The sequence below is a fragment of the Podarcis filfolensis genome, assembly GCF_964270895.1.
Source record: "Podarcis filfolensis genome assembly, chromosome: 2".
Taxonomy (NCBI): domain Eukaryota; kingdom Metazoa; phylum Chordata; class Lepidosauria; order Squamata; family Lacertidae; genus Podarcis; species Podarcis filfolensis.
Window position 1 is genome coordinate 100,689,521 of NC_139605.1, and position 16,397 is coordinate 100,705,917.

At 43.7% G+C, this 16,397-nt stretch overlaps 1 long non-coding RNA gene across 2 annotated transcripts; it reads left to right on the forward strand.

Annotated features, from left to right (window-relative positions):
* Positions 1 to 9,507: 9,507 nt before the first annotated feature.
* Positions 9,508 to 15,578, forward strand: LOC310755763. Of its 2 annotated transcripts, none has more exons than XR_014544521.1 (3): positions 9,508 to 9,861; positions 14,233 to 14,312; positions 15,182 to 15,578. It is a non-coding gene; the product is annotated as an uncharacterized lncRNA (long non-coding RNA). The 2 variants fall into 2 exon arrangements; XR_014544522.1 differs by lacking the exon at positions 9,508 to 9,861 and adding an exon at positions 9,924 to 10,634.
* Positions 15,579 to 16,397: the final 819 nt, after the last annotated feature.

Below are 16,397 nucleotides of genomic sequence, written 5' to 3' on the forward strand. Positions count from 1 at the left end.
TTCCCACACAGTGATGTCTCTTTGAAGGACAGGCTGGGTTTCCTTCTCAGCCACAATGACTGTTGATTCTCACATTCATGCACCAAGGGGGGGTGGGGGTAGGAGGAATTGTGCTACAAACCTGCATCAAATTTCCTCCTCCAGAAACCACAAACCACCTCCTCATCTCTTCGGGGACTATTTTCCATTCTTGGGAACATAATACAGTGTGTGATTGAGGCCTCCTGTCCTAGGCTGAGCATCATTCCTCTTCCACAGGCGTGAAAGCATGGGCACGGTAGTGTTCAGATAAGGATTAGGGGAAGAGAAGCTCAGAAGACTTGCTATTGGCTGGAGAGAGGATGTTGACCCAGATAGGTCAGTGGGCTGATCCAATGAAATGAAGCTCCTGGGTTTTTTTGGTGGGGAGGGGAATCAAAGCTAGGAGAACCTGAATTTAATACGAGTGAAACTTTCCACATGTCAAGTCTCTCATGCCAGTTATGATTAGAGATGAACTGAAGGTAATCACCTCCCCCCTCCCCAACATCAAAAACATCTCCTGTTTGGAGGCAGTACCCTAATACTTTATGTGAGGATGTTTACTTATTCATTTACTGAACTTAACAATTGCTCTTGTCTTCTGTGAGCCAAATCTCTTCTGTGGCTTTGTGATATTATTCTGTCCATTGTGTGAGATCCCCGATTGGTTGGGACCACACATGGAATAATCCAGGATGCAGCAACAATGGAAAAATGTATTTCGCTCCAGCATTGCCATTCACTGTTGAGTCGCTAGAGCTAAAATTAATGAGACCATCATCAGGCGCACAATGAGAGCATGTGGAAGAACTTGCAAAACATTAAAGTATTGTGTTATTATGCATGACTTACATAGCATATTTGGCCATATATTTATATGACAGTTTACCTCTGCCTTTCTTGCATTCAAAAACAGATATTTATTTTTACAGATGGAGATCTGACGTAGGGTCTTATACATGTTTTTTAGGGAGTTCAGAGCTGAACAGGAACCAAAAACCATACCTTCATAGATAGAGCAGAGCGAAGCCAGAACCTGCCCCAGGTACAACCCAGATGTGCTTGTATATACAAAAGCCAATCTTCCCTTCAATATTTCCCTCCAAAGTGAGCATCTGTACTCAAATTTAGGATTTCATTTTGTGCTGTATACAAATAACTGGTTTTTAAAATAAAACAAAAACAAGCGCACGTACACGCTCACAGAGAATTGATTTAAAACAACAACACACCAAACCCAAACCTCACACACGTTATTTATTTCATTAATTCCCATTTGCTCTGTGCATCTCCCTCCGCGGTTCTTCCTCCTGCCTCCCCTTGTAAATGGTGTTTTTGTCAATCGATATGACTGATGGGAGAGGAAGAGAGAGTGGTGCAGAGCAATTTGTCCGACTTCAGATGGCCTGAAAGACAAACCGTTTCAAAGGTAGGTTGACTATCATTTAATAAGGAGCCAAGAGGGTGTTGCATGTAACACACGGTCCCTAGACTGGCCGTTATCCTCAGAGGCAGACGGGCTCAACTTGACAGGGAAGCAAGAGGAGGAGGGAGGCGGGGGGAAATCCTGCTGGTTGCAATTAACAAGAGATATCATAGGAATGAAAAAGAAGGGTAGTTTGGGGTGTGTGTGTGGCTGTGTGGCTCTGCTAGTGCCAAGCCTTGGAAGAAGGATTAGTTACCAACCGTTTCTACCAGGAAAAAAATGAGAGCTTTCTGGAGATTGTTGCTTACAAGGGTCAAGGCAAGGTGTGGCAGTGAAGGACTTGTTTTGTGTCCGTGCACACACCACATCAGCCTGTGTGTGTGCAAGTTCTGAGACAGGGCTTAGCTTCTTTGTAAAATCCAGTATACATTATTTGGCTCCTAAGGGATGCGGGTGGCACTGTGGGTTAAACCACAGAGCCTAGGATTTGCCGATCAGAAGGTCGGTGGTTCAAATCCCCACGACGGGGTGAGCTCCCTTTGCTCGGTCCCAGCTCCTGCCAACCTAGCAGTTCGAAAGCACGTCAAAGTGCAAGTAGATAAATAGGTACCACTCCGGTGGGAAGGTAAACGGCGTTTCCGTGTGCTGCTCTGGTTCGCCAGAAGCGGCTTAGTCATGCTGGCCACATGACCCGGAAGCTGTACGCCGGGTCCCTCGGCCAATAAAGCGAGATGAGCGCCGCAACCCCAGAGTCGGCCTTGACTGGACCTAATGGTCAGGGGTCCCTTTACCTTTACCTTTATTCTTTGGCTCCTAGCAGTGCAGCGAGCTCACTAGATGCTCCGAGTTGTGAATTGTCTGTGATTTGGGTCCCCCATTTCCTTCTCCCAACCAGGGGAAAGCTCATGGAGGTGTGAACACATGTGACACAGAATCCCCTACCAATTGTCAGAGTCCTTGTTGGCCAACCATGATGTTTGCTCATCGCATCTGAGTTGGCCGCATAGTGTTCAGTGGAGAAGTGGGGCATGGGACCCAAGAATTTCTAGATGCAAAGCAGATGCTCTACCTAAGAAGAGACCTGCCGGATCAGGCCCCCTCCAATGTATGGTTACCAGATTTTTTTTCAGTGAATCTGGGGACACTTTTCAACTTCAATGGATTTTGTATGGGGACTGATTTGTAAATGGGGACATCTGATAACCTTACTCCAATGCAGCAAAATGTTGAAGTTGAATTTATTTAACAACACCGTATATTTGTGTCTCTGTGTGTGTAACTCAACAATTTTCCAACAAAGAAATGTCACCAACAGCTTTGATAACGTGCTTTCATTGCTTAGATCTACCACCTCCCTGCTTAAAAAAAACCCCCAAAACCACACGTTCTTCATCTCAGCCATTCTTTCCATTTCTGCCTATATGAATCAGTTCTCTATTGCACAGAACTCCTGCTGGGATTAATTTCACTGTATTTTATTTCATATGGAGAGTGCAAGGTGAAAGGCACTGAGAGCTCATTTCTTTGTGCTGGTTTGTGCGGGGTCAGGAGAAAGTTACTAGGCTGGATGAAAGTCAGGGCGACTTTCACAGGACTTGCGGTCCACTCTGTCCGAAAGGCTGAGCGTGGGAAGGAAGTATGCATTGTAAAAGGCTGTGTTTGTCTATATGCTGTGTTTGTGTGTAGGAACGGGGTGGGTGAGTGGGACGTTGCTTTAGTTTGCATCTAGAGATGAAATCGCCCAATATGCACTTCTCTGAATTTTGTAGTTTTCAGGCCAAGTTTTTTTTTACTTTAAAGGCATAAGCACCTGTAAAGTGTGCATATCAGTGCATATATTAGTAGAATACTTTTTTCTGGGGGGACACATATCCCTAAACATTTTGTGAATCTAAGTTTGGCCTCATTGAGGGGCAGTATTTCAATATGTGTATGACAGGGTCTCTCTCTCTCTCTCTCTCTCTCTCTCTCTCTCACACACACACACACACACACACACCCCATAAGAAACCTTTTTTAAAAAAATTATTGATATAATTTCAATTATAAAGAAATAAATCTGGAAATTTTGGTATGGCAAGGTGTTAAGAATTCCCTGCTACAGGTCCTTTTCTCACTTCACATTCAACCTTATATTGCGCAGGACATTTTTTGTTGTTGTTTATATGTATTTCTAAACCACTTAATCTTTAAATATTTCCAATGTCAATAGAACAATTAGAGTCTTGAGAGGAGGAAAGACTAAGAAAGTCCAGAAATAATTATCCTGAAAGTTATTCACAAATAAGGGAACCGCTATAAGCAGATGGAAACACTAGCAGAATTGCAATAACACTTGTAATGTAGCAAATACTATGGACAAAAAGGAGAGACATAAAATATGGATTATGAAATAATATGCAGTTGAAAAGGATGACAATAGGACCCATGGAGGAGAAGGTGGGCAGTCCAGAGATTCGGTGAAATCTCTAATTATGGATATGTATATTGTATTATACTGTTATAATTCTATATTTGTAAAACCAAATAAAAATTATTTAAGAAATAATTACTACTACTGCAGAAATAATTAATGCAGATAAACCCTTAATATCACAATGTAAGGGTCTGCTCTAAATCATATGACTGTAGAGTTCTTTCTTTTCTTTTCTAGCCTTTACTGGCATATAAGTGAAAACAGTTTAATCATAAAAAATCATGCAAAGTCACCCAAATACATTGATCATCCAAGCGCATACAATAGGTAACCACCACTGAATAAATCAGGCAACTGTAGATTTAGCTTTAAAGATTTCGGCTAAGTATCCCGAAACAATCTTGGTAGTTTTGGTAGTATCATCCCTCAACAAATATTGGATTACAGACGCTTACAAACTCTATGAGTTGGAAGGGACCCTGAGAGTCACCTAGTCCAGCCCTCTGCAATGCAGAAATCTCTCGTTACCTCAGATTTGTTCAGTGGAGAAGTGGGGTATGGAACCTGGGACCTTCTAAGTACAAAGCAGGATCAGGCCAATACAGCATTTCTGTTCTCACAAAGATCAACCAGATGCCTAAGGGAAGCCTGCAAGCAAAAGTATGAGCACAACAGGAATCTCCTCACTTGAGGTTCCCAGCAATGGATATTCAGAGGCATACCACCTGCAACAGTGAAGGAAGAATATTGCCCCTGATAGGCTTGTCCTCCATGAATTTATCTAATCCAAGTTGTTGGCCATCACAACATACAGTGGTACCTCGGTTCTCAAGCGCCTTGGTACTCAAACGACTTGGAACTCAAACACTGCAAACCCGGAAGTAAGTGTTCTGGTTTGCAAACTTTCTTCGGAAGCCGAATGTGCTCTATTCTGAGTCTTACGCTTCCGATTTGAGTGCCACACTTCCTTTTTGAGTGCTACGCTGAGTTCTGTCTGTTTTTCTATTTATTTTGCGTTTTTGTTTCTGCAGCTCTTTTTTGGTTGGTTTTGTGACTGTGTGGAACCCAGTTCAGCTACTGATTGATTGATATTGATTGTGTGATTGTAGTACATTGTTTATTGCTTTCATTTTATGGATCAATGGTCTTGTTAGATAGTAAAATTCATGTTAAATTTCAGGGGTTGATTTTAAAAGTCTGGAACGGATTAATCCATTTTGCATTACTTTCTATGGGAAAGTGCATCTTGGTTTTGGAATGCTTTGGTTTTGGAAAAGACTTTCAGAACGGATTAAGTTTGGGAACCAAGGTAGCACTGTAGTTTGAAAGTGAATTCCTACCACTACTCCTGAACAACAACCTTTTGCCGAATGAAAAGCAGCTCCAGGTTGCTGACAGTTAAGTCCAAATGAACAAAGAATGGTTAAAAGCGGCAAGTGTCTTGATAGCACAAGGATGGAAGAATGAGGAAACCCCGACAAAAGAACAGTGGCAAGAGAAATTGATGAACTATGCAGAAATGGCTAAACTGACATACAAATTGAGAGATAAAGACAACTGTGACTTTAAAGAAGAATGGGAACTTTTCACATATTACTTAAAAAGACAACGAAACAAACTGGACTACTTGGCAGGTTTTGAATATACACAAATCTTTGATTGTTAATGTAGTAGATAGATAATATAAGGATTTATACAATTTTACAGTAAGCAGAGAATAATATGAGTTGAGAAATCAGAGAGAGGAGCTGAGGGAAGTCTGGGGGGGAGGGAGGGTTTGATGGGGAGGTGGGGGGGAAATGGGGGGGGGGAAGTGATGAATATGAGATGTTTTGATGTTTTGTTATGTTGAAATGGTTAATATATATATATATATAGAGAGAGAGAGAGAGAGAGAGAGTTCCTACACATAGATTAAAAAACAGCAACAACTACAAACGAATAGCTAAAGAGAAAATCCTTCTTTGGTATGACATGGCAATTTCTAAGACATTAGCAGTTTAGGAATTGGATAGATAGCTTGAAGCTCCCTATAAAATCACGACAGCTAGCAGTATATAGCAACTTATTTGTGATCCTCCTCCTCATTGCGCCAGGGTATTTTCCCTCCCCCCAGTGTTTTACGATGCACAGTGCCAATATGACTCTCCCTTTCTCCAGAAACAAACTTTGTGTTTCTTAATAATCACAAAATTCTCCGGGGGGTGCGGGTGGGTGGGTGGAGGAATCAAGTTGTTTCCTTCTTTCATCATGTCCCTAAAAACCACGAAGCCTGGCTTCAAAAAGGAGGAGGCTTCAAAGTGTTGAAAGCGACAGTGTGCACACTCTGGTCCAGCCAAGCAGCCAGCCAGCACCTCTCAAGTTTCTGTTTGTGGCAGTCTGATCATTGCAGAGCTGCGGCACCAATTTCCTCCTCTTTTCCCTGAACCGATGCCATCACTCAGTAGACTTGGAGAAAGGTCACAGAATCGGCTGCTTGAGCGGGATCCTTTCCAGGACTGCTGGTCCTCATTTTTGAAGTGAGCAGTCGGGAGGAAGCAAAGAAGAAGAAGAAGAAGCTGTCACTGCAACACAACAAGAACTTTTGAAACATCTGTGAGGATGGGAGGACTCAGCACAACAGCTAAACTCTCGAGTTTTGCTCTTCACTTCTCACTTTGAGGCATGATCCTGATTTCCCTAGATGTGCTTGAGACAGGAGATAAATGGATGCCATTGGCATTTCTGTTATGTACAGTGGTACCTCGGGTTACAGACGCTTCAGGTTACAGACTCTGCTATCCCAGAAGTAGTACCTCGGGTTAAGAACTTTGCTTCAGGATGAGAACAGAAATCACGCAGCGGCGGCACAGCGGCAGTGGGAGGCCCCATTAGCTAAAGTGGTACCTCAGATTAATAACAGTTTTGGGTTAAGAATGGACCTCCAGAACGAATTAAGTTCTTAACCCGAGGTACCACTGTACTGTTCCTCCATTTTCTTTATGAAATATATGTATCTAAAACATTTAATACAGTGGTTTCTCCCGCTGTTCCTCCAAGGAATTCAGGGCATCCTGTATTTTATTTTCACAAGAGCTCTGTAGGATAAGGCAGGGTAATTAATATAAGTTTAACAGAGGGCAGTCCAACAACCTCTGGAATACACCTGGTTTGGTTAGTCTTTAAGATGTTATAAAATACAACCACCCCTTGAAAAGGTTGGGACTGAGCCAAACTGAAGAGGTAGAGGCTGTGAATATTTTTATGCACCTTGAAAAGGGGACCTGTTTATGTTTTTTTGATTTTGGTGGGGAGGGAGGTGTGCTCTTAAGGATGTGAAAGCAAAAGGGGAAGGGAATGTGCCCCTGTTGCCTTGGCCCGTTAAAGTTCCAAAGCAGCAGCAGCAGATCAGAGGAAAGATATCTTCAAACAGATGTGGAAAACTGCATGAGAGAGGGGGGGGGGAACCCCACCAGTTGTGTGACTGGCTGGAGATGAAGTAACATGTGGAGAAATACACAGCATCTCATCTGCAGCCTTCTGCAGCCAGACCATCAGCCCAAAGAGAAAATCACCCTTGGGTCCTCAACTGCATGGCTTTTGCCTATAGGTCTTTTAACTACAAAGATGGACAGTGGGATGTCCAGGTGCCATGGCTATAATGGGTGGAAGCATTCCCTGCACGGAAAATTTTTATCTATCTATCCATCCCACAGTCTAATCATCATCACCACCATCATCAAATCAAACATGCTTTACCTCCACAGTTGGAGGGCAATATGGCTCTGTCAGGCTTTGGGGGATCAGATCCCTCCCCCAGTGGCAGTAAATATGCAGATCAAACGAAAGGAGCATTCTTACCAGTTAGTTTCTTTAATAATCACAGTGAGAGACAAAGGAATGCATATCTCTCTAGAAATGGCATTGCTCCCAGTAAAGGTTCACCCCCTCCGTCCCCATTAATCTACGTCACTCCTGCATTGGGAAATCTGAGCTTGCTGCTGCTGCACTCTCTGTTCTATCACTCTCAAAGCCCGTCTAGTCTTAAGAGAAGGGGGGTCAGGAATACTGTCCAAAGACATCGTGTTCTCTCTCTCTCTCTCTTTCTTTCCTGGTGTTTCCTCTTCCAGCTGTTCCTCACTCGGTATTTCCCAGCTTTCCCCCTCTGGACTTTGCCCTTCTACAAACCACTGTTCTAAATCAATACTGTCCTCCTGCCCTTGGGAAGGTTCAAGGGAAGGGGGGTGCGGCTCCCATCATTCCTCCTCAGTCCAGCCCCTGACAGCCTCCAAATGGGGAGAATGATGTTATATGTAGGTCCTGTTTGGTCACTGTGTAAACAGGGTGAAGGACTAGGTAGGTCTTCCCCCTGATCTACCAGGATCATTATACCTAATGATCCATATCCTTTGTTGTTGTTTAGTCGTTTAGTCGTGTCCGACTCTTCATGACCCCATGGACCAGAGCACGCTAGGCACTCCTGTCTTCCACTCCCTCCCGCAATTTGGTCAAACTCATGCTGGTAGCTTCGAGAACACTGTCCAACCATCTTGTCCTCTGTTGTCCCCTGCTCCTTGTGCCCTCCATCTTTCCCAACATCAGGGTTTTTTCCAGGGAGTCTTCTCTTCTCATGCAGTGGCCAAAGTACTGGAGCCTCAGCTTCACGATCTGTCCTTCCAGTGAGCACTCAGGGCTGATTTCCTTAAGAATGGATGGGTTTGTTCTTCTTGCAGTCCATGGGACTCTCAAGAGTCTCCTTCAGCACCATAATTCAAAACCATCAATTCTTTGGCGATCAGCCTTCTTTATGGTCCAGCTCTCACTTCCATACATCACTATTGGGAAAACCGTAGCTTTTACTATACGGGCCTTTGTTGGCAAGGTGATGTCTCTGCTTTTTAAGATGCTATCTAGGTTTGTCATTGCTTTTCTCCCAAGAAGCAGGCGTCTTTTAATTTCATGGCTGCTGTCACCATCTGCAGTGATCATGGAACCCAAGAAAGTAAAATCTCTCACTCCCTTCATTTCTTCCCCTTCTATTTGCCAGCAGGTGATGGGACCAGTGGCCATGACCCTTAATGGTGACTAAATCATAGTAAATAGTAAGCTATATACTTATATAAGCACGAGGTGCGCCAGCTCTAGGGGTGGAGGTGTCTTCTGCCCCCTCAATATTTGTTTCAAGAGGGCCCTGCCACCCCCCAAAAAATATTGAGGGGGCCCGGCCTGCATGCTCCGTCAATGCTGGGTGGAACATTTTGTTTACTGGATTATATGCTCTGATCCTGTGGTTTATTTAGGCTGGATCTAGACACACCAAAAAAAGTGTTTTGGGAAAACACACTGCCAGCTTCATAGAGGGAAATCACATTGGCCAAAGACAGAACTCCACAGCGCCATCTGGTGTCACAGTATTATAACACACGTAAAGCGATTTTTCTTTACTAATCTCGCCGAGTCCATATTCCTACAGACCTCTGCTCATGCAACAGGGACTCACCTTCCATCCCTCGTCTTTGCAGACCCCAATGCTCCCTTCAGATCTGATCCAGAGGGTCCCCCCCAACCCTCCAGCAGAGATTTTTTGAGAGAGTGTGGGGAGCTTCGAGGTGGGCGGTGGGAGGAACATCCCATTGCACCACTGGAAGGCCAATCTGCTTACACACAGCATTGGCTATCACCCATGGACAAGGGGGAATAGCTATTCTCTTTAGTTTTTCCACCATTGTAAATTGCAAAATTGGATAATCCTGTTGCCCTGATTAAACTGATTGGTTCAGCTGAATGTTTGCAGTTCCCTGTGTAACTCGGAGGCCACATTGGCGGGTATGTCAAGCCATGCTGGCATTGCCATTGGTAGCCTGGAGGGGAAAGCACAGCAGACAGTATTCCAGAAGACAGAACTGGGCCATCCTGTCCCGAAGGACACCCTTGCATTCTGTTGCAAGCCCAGAAACAACCTGTTGAAAAATGAAGTATTTGCAAGAAATCAACACTGGATCCTTCAGAAGACAACGCAGTAGGTGCACCAATTAGAAGCGACACAGAGATGTCTGTTGTTCTTGAGTTCATTGTGACAGACAGACAGACAACCACAGGGGTCGTAAAATAATGGCTCCTTTTATCATATGATTGGCAGCAGAGGGATGAAAAAAAGATAACATATTTTATTTATTTACAGTATCTTTTCATATCTATAAAGAAATGTGAGCAAAGGAGGATCAATTTGAAATACATAAATTGCTAGAAGTTCTTCCTTGTGAGTTTTTCCTATGCCCACCTACCCTCCTTCCCCAAATTAACAGGTTCTCTACAATCTTTTGTGATCCACCTGCCCTTCTAGAGGCCTGTTCCTAGTCTTCATTCTTCCCTTAATTTCTGGACTGATAAACTTAGGCATTAGTGACTTTATTCATGGCTTCAGACACATTTGTAACTGTGGAGAAAAAAATGTAAGTGCATACTGGAAGCATAGATTTGGTTTGCTGGTACAAATGCCATGTGTCGGATCTGGTATTAAGTTAGGGATTGCCAACCTCTTTGGAAGTTTTGAAAAAGGGCTATGGGTGCCAGTCACAAAATGGCTGCCACCTGGACCTGGCAAAAAACAAAATGGCTGCTGTGGTGGCATGGTATAACACAAGATGGTGGCCACATCTTAAAAATCAGTAAAGGGGACACTGTTAGAAGGATCTAGAGTGGCTCAATGATCCTCCATGTTTCCTCGAAAACCTTCTACTGGTGATGTTTTGACAGAAAAAGAAGCAGCACCTTCAAACAGAGGTGCCAAATGTGAGAGGAGGGTGACAGACCAATACAAATGGCTGCAGAGGCCAGGCCATGGGCTTGCTCCCCTGTACTATGATATGCTTGCTATTTCTTTGTCAGTTTTCTAAGGAGTATATGCCAGGTGGATGCTATTGACTTTGTCCAAACAGATTGCTTGTCTAGCAAGTACTGTGCACTGTTAGCTGTGGCAGAATCAATTCTGGGTAAAAGGACTGAGTTTTCTTCCTCTCCTCAGTTGTGTGTGTGGTGGGGATATATTGTATTCAGGACCCCATTCCCCTCAAGCACATGGTTGGCACAGTCAGAACAGCTAGGTGCACAGGTTGCAAAGTGTGGGCAGCCTATGCTGTGTATATTTTGCATTTTGATCATGACCATTAAAGAAAATTCAGAGAAAGAGAGCAGAAGACCCTCTGGAGAGTCTGGACAAAACAAAGCACACAATGCCTAACTGTTATTGGAAAAGCTAAAATGTAGAGATGCCCCATGAAGAAGCAAAAGAACTGATCAATGGCCATGCTAAATGCATTTTGCATGACAGTTAGAAGAAGTCTATTCCGTTTCATTTTGATTCCTGCCCGCCCCCCGCCCCCCATATTTTGAAGATGAAAATAAACAAAGCCACTGAGGGTCTTCTTTCCACATGAAAAATTGACATTGCAGTTGTGGTTTTTAAAGAATAGCTTTTACCAAACAGCAAATATCAAAATGCCATTAAATATTGATAAAGAAAGTTTACAAAATTAAGGAAAGAAAAAAGTGGCTGGAAGTCTTCTAAAGCCTTTACATTTTTATGCTGCTGTTCCCAGGAATGTGGTTTTTTTAAAAACAACAACAACAGCAACAACAACTTATCTTCCTGAGCGAAATACTCTGGAAGGCATATTTGAATGTTCATGGAGTGGATCTATGTGAACTGGCTAAAGGGAATTCTCTTTAGAACATGGTAAGAATTCTGCTGGATCAGACCAGAGGCTGATCAAGGGCAGCATTTTGTTTCTGCAGTGTCCAACCAGATGCCCGTGGAGGCATGAGGACGATAGCACTCTTCCCCTCATGTTTCTCCGGTAGCCTTCTTCACCATGGATTTCTTTAATCCCTCTGGGAAGCCATCTAAGCTAGCAAGCATAATGGCATTTTATGGTAACAAATCCCATAGTTTAACTATGTGAAGAAGTCTGTCTGACTGTTCCAACATTCAGTTTCGTCAGATGGGTTCTAGTATTATGTTTTTAAACACTTCTATCACACACCTCTTTATTCACCTTCTCTCTAAACTGAGTCACTCCAGTCTCGTGATCATTTTGTTTGCTTTTGGGGGGCATATTTTCATCTTTTTTTGTGTTGCAACCAAAACTGTGCACAGTATTCGAAGTGCAGTTGCATCTTGATTCATTGGAAAGAAAATATGCCCTCTGGCCACGCACTCCATTGTCACATCTCTCCTCCCGTTTTGGCACATCTAACATTATTTATAAAACTTTTTTTATATAAATAACCAGGATTAGATGCTGGTTAAACCACTGTTTCTTGGTTCAGCTGTGTTTTAACAAACCCTGGTGTTCTTTATGGCATGAGAGAGAAGGAAGGGAAGAAGGGAGTAATATATGGGCGCAACATTCATTCTTGGTCTAATAAACCACAATTTATTAGACTGACAATGCAATCCTGTACATACTAATTCAAAAGTAAGTCCCACTGAGTGCAGTAGAACTTATTTCCAGACATGTGTGCACAGGATTGTAGCCCAAGATTATTACATTTGAACCAGACCTATGAGAGAGAGAGAACGCAAATGTATGTACAGGAAGTGAACTATCATATCTGGATTGCATACACGGGAACTGTGTATTAGCTGTCCACTTCATTATCCACTGGAGATGGGAAACAGATCCTGCAACCTCAAAATTCTTTCTGATTACATGTGTGGCATCAGCTAAACGATGAACGAGAGAAAATAGGCATTTAGATTTCATCATCATCATCATTTATTATTTATACCCTGCCCATCTGGCTGGGTTTCCCCAGCCACTCTGGGCAGCTTCCAACAAAATATTAAAAATACAATAAAACATCAAACATTTAAAAATTCCCTAAACAGGACTGCCTTCAGATGTCTTCTAAAAGTCTGGTAGTTGTTTTTCTCTTTGACATCTGGTGGGAGGGCGTTCCACAGGGCAGGTGCCACTACCGAGAAGGCCCTCTGCCTTGTTCCCTGTAACTTGGCTTCTTGCAGTGAGGGAACCTGCGAGACACAATAAGCCTCTACATTCCCTTAATGTGCTGGATGTTACACATCTTTCTAGAGGTGTTGAGGTAGGGAAGGCCTACCTAGTGAGTCAGAAGGAGGGATCTTCTCCACTGTGCGTAGAGGGAAGGAAAGGGAGCAATACCCAAATCAGGTGGGCATTAAAATATCTTCCACAAATAACTGCACAGTCTGTCTGGACGTACCTTCCTCTAACATGGAGAAGGCCTTCGATAGCAGGGGCAGAATGGAGGCAGGCGGAGCAAGAAAAGAACTTGGTATGTCAGACACAAAGCCTGGGCTCAGCCCAGTAGGCTGGGGGCAATGCCAACAGCAAGGAAGGTGGCTCTATAATGGAGCATATGCACTGCATGCAGAATGTCTCAGGTTCAATCCCTAGGGCTGGGAGAGAACCCTGCCTGAAACCCTGCAGAAGGCACTGCCACTCAATGTAGACCAGGGTTTCCCAAACTTGGGTCTCCAGCAGTTTTTGGACTACAACTCCCATCATCCATAGCTAGCAGGACCAGTGGTCAGGGATGATGGGAACTGCAGTCTGAAAACAGCTGGAGACTCAAGTTTGGGAAACCCTGGTGCAGACAATCCGTAGCTAGGTGGTCCTCAGGGCTGCCTCAGTATCAGCCAGTGTCCTATGTTACAACGAAGGAAATAGTAGCCCATGAGCAGAGCAGAGCCAAATCTGGATTTTGGGAGCAGAACGATGCATCTGATGGTCCATTGGCCTGATCCAGCAGGCTCTACTTATCTTCATATCCCAATACTGGCTGAACAATAGTTTCACTGGTCAGCGAGTAAAACATCAGTTGGTTGGAAGAAGTCTCTCCCCAGAATTTGTACAATAATCTTTTTTTTTCCCTCCCCAAATGACTCTTCTCTCCGCTCGTCACTACTCTAACTTATGTGACTGGCAATTTGTTTCTTTTTAAGAAGAATTAATTGGGGAGGAGGGAGTTTGCATAAATAAAGAATCTCTTCCTTTAATGCGGATGATTCTGCTGGCAAAATGTGGCACGTGTAAGTGGGGAGGAATTGTAGCATGTCATCCTCCACTTGGAAATCGGCTCCTGAAATCCTGTCTCTTTGCTCGCTGCAGTCGATGGAGCAGTGGGGAACCAGCTCTCCACATTTTGTTAGGGAGTAATTACATTATTCATATTTTATTTATCCCCTCAAAAGAAACAAGTAATTATTATTACACAATCTGTACCCTCCCCCCCCCGCAAAAAAATACTGCTTTGGAAAAATTATCAATTATAATCTAGAAGATTGTCCCCCAAGTAAGACTTCAAATGCGTCTCATTACAGATTTTGTTTTGTTTTGTTTTGTTTAAGGAAGTGTGGTGGAAAAAACAAAGAACTGCTGTGCCGTTGTCTTTTACTTCTCTTTAATGTTGGGTTCAGAAGTAATGATGGTGAGAACAATCACCCTTCAAGTCTCTGTTTTCCTGTGTTTACTCATTAAACATGAGAACCAGGTGCTCTCATGGGGAGAAAAGCTCATTGTAACATTGGCTTTAGATATCAAAAAAGCCTTTCACCTTTCACTAACAAGCATAACTTCACAGGCAAGGGGGCTGAGATAAATAAAGGAATAAATAAAGGAAGGGGGCCTGCTTTAAAATGAAATGGCGGGGCCCGATCCTGTAAACAAATACTTCTGGCGTGGGGGCAGAAGACTCCCCTTCTCTTGGAGAGGAATCTGACGGAACACAACAAAGCTTTGCCTGGCGCAAAGGCTATGCAGATGGAGGTGCTTTGCCATATTTCAGTCTCTTGCACATGTTACTGGAGTAGCCTTAACCTTAAATCAAATGCTGCCTATAAAAACAATGATAAACTGGACCCAGTTCCAGAATATAATTTTGTGACAGGAACATGTGGCACACCAATGTCTCTTAACTCTTCACCCTTCCTTCAACCTGACCTCACCACCACCACCCTTGCCTTTGGGATCCTTGTCCTTTATCTCCCCTATTTCCTGGCCCCTCTTCCAGGCCCTCAGCCTCCTGCTATGTGAGATTTTGATCCCAGCCAAGCAGACAATTTTCGCTTCCCTCGCAGAAGTTGGATTGCAAACCTTTTACTTCCAGGAGCAGCTGAACATTCTCTTCCAATCAGGGGCTTTATCACCATGAACAATATTTTAGACTGTATAATAAAATAATTTAAATAAATAAGAGAAAGAAAGAAAGAAAGAAAGAAAGAAAGAAAGAAAGAAAGAAAGAAAGAAAGAAATCCGAGTCCCCTGACCTAGGCTTCTTCTCTTTTGTCTTCCTTTCAGGAAAGGGAAGGTGAGAAAGGGTGAAGAGAGAGAGAAGAGTAGAAAGTCTCCCAGTTGATTTATCTCCCGAGGTGATGGTCTCTTCAAGAACTAGAGGCAGCACTGGTGACCAGGGTTGGCCTGGTAACAACAACAACAACAATTTATTATTTATACCTTGCCCATCCAACTGGGTTTCCCCAGCCACTCTGGGTGGCTTCCAACAAAATATTTAAAAAACAATAAAACATCAAACATTAAAAAATTCCCTAAACAGGGCTGCCTTCAGATGTCTTCTAAAAGTCAGATAGCTGTTTATTTCCTTGATATCTGATGGGAGGGTGTTCCACAGGGCAGGCACCACTACCGAGAAGGACCCTCTGCCTGGTTCCCTGTAACTTTGCTTCTCACGGTGAGGGAACCACCAGAAGGCCCTCGGAGCTGGACTGCAGGGTCCGGGCTGAATGGTGAGGGTGGAGACGCTCCTTCAGGTATACTGGGCCGAGGCCATTTAGGGCTTTAAAGGTCAACACCAACACTTTGAAGAGTGCTCAGAACCCAGTTGGGTCCCACTGACAAGGGGGCCAGTTGAGCCCCTTGCCCAAGGGCTCTGAAGATCCTAGAGCGGACACTGACTAGTGGTAGCACCTCATTGAGCTCCCCATCTTGTATATCTGTTCTCTTCTTTTTGGTTTTTATTTCTTCTGATGCCATCCCACAGAACTGTGGTGTTTGAAGGGACCGTCTTGCCCAACCCAATGCAAGGCAGGAATCTTTTGCCCATGCCACCCACAGCCACACTGTCCCTAAGCTCCCTTCTTAGAACTCGTCCCCTTTGCGTTTTCTTTCTCCAGAACCAAAACAAAACCTTGTAATGGGAGCTTATATTGTGTGTGGAGGGGGATCAATAGGAATATGGCTGGCATGTTTTGTGTGGTTCGTTTGTTATGCTTTCTGGAGACTTCCCTCTTTTCTTCTGGTTTTTATGGCTGACCTTGTTCCTGTTGTTAGTACAGAGGGGTGGTGTGTTTTTTTGTGTCCCCCCCGCCCTTTTTCCTCCTCCAGTGTGGCACTTCTGTAATGTTTTTGTTCTTTGTTCTAGTTCATTCTCCCTTTGAGGTTCCCTCTGATGTTGAGTCAGCGGCATGTTTTTGATACATTCTTCCCTGGCATGTGCATCCTCACTCCAGGTATCAAAAACCCAGAGCAGCGGTTATTTGGAGGGACACTTGTTCGG